This window comes from Trachymyrmex cornetzi, unplaced genomic scaffold (genome assembly GCF_001594075.2).
Source record: "Trachymyrmex cornetzi isolate Tcor2-1 unplaced genomic scaffold, Tcor1.1 C3837740, whole genome shotgun sequence".
NCBI classification, from domain to species: Eukaryota; Metazoa; Arthropoda; class Insecta; order Hymenoptera; family Formicidae; genus Trachymyrmex; species Trachymyrmex cornetzi.
Genome location: NW_017294643.1, coordinates 1 through 851, shown reverse-complemented (window position 1 = coordinate 851; position 851 = coordinate 1). Strand labels below are relative to the sequence as shown.

Here is an 851-nt window from a genome sequence, read left to right as displayed (position 1 = left end):
AAGAGTGTATCACATGTCATAATAAAAATCTAACCTAATTATAATCAACGCATGGTTTTTCGTCGTCAATCAGTTATTTTGACAACAAATTGTTATCGTTGTATGTTAAAAAGTCTTGTTGCTGATATATATAGATCAGTATAATTATTCAAATATTGTATCAAATATTGGAATATATAAACACAGATAATCGACAAGCAAGAGCAATTTCTAGAAGTAATTTCTTAACCTAATTTATGGTATAAAATAGATATTATATAATCTCTTGCATTAAATAAATTAAATTGTTTCTTTTCTGTGTTTAGAGTCTCTTTATAAAAATAGATATACATGTACAAATGGACCAAGCAAATAAAAAAGAAAGAACCAAAAATTTTAGTGAATCTGAAAAAATGCTTCTTATCGAATTAATACAAGAAAGATGTAAAATATTAGAAAATAAAACAACAAATAGTATTTCTATGAAAGAAAAAGAAGATTGTTGGGAGAATTTGTGAATAAATTTTATGTCTCGTTCTAAAGGAGTTGTACAAACTGTACAGTCTCTAAAAACATGTTGGGAAAATATAAAGAAAAGAACAAAAAAACAATTTGCTGAGGAGAAACAGGCAATTTATAAAACAGGTTGTTACTTGTTTGATATATGTAAACTTTACATAAATAAGCAACGATATACTTTAATTACAATCAAATATCTGTAATAAAAAAGCTGTGTATTTTTGTAGGTGGAGGACAATATAAGGCTATAAGTGATCCAATAGCTGAACAAGTCCGAGAAATAATAAGACCGGCAGTAGAAGGCCTATCGAATGATTTAGATAGTGATTGCATTGCAGGATTTGATAGTATGT

The 851-nt window shown here is 27.0% G+C and overlaps 1 long non-coding RNA gene across 1 annotated transcript; it reads left to right on the top strand.

The window, feature by feature from the left end:
• Positions 1 to 48: 48 nt before the first annotated feature.
• Positions 49 to 839, top strand: LOC108758888 (uncharacterized). The gene is made up of 3 exons (XR_001939971.1): positions 49 to 216; positions 306 to 624; positions 726 to 839. It is a non-coding gene; the product is annotated as an uncharacterized LOC108758888 (long non-coding RNA).
• The last annotated feature ends 12 nt before the right edge of the window (positions 840 to 851 follow it).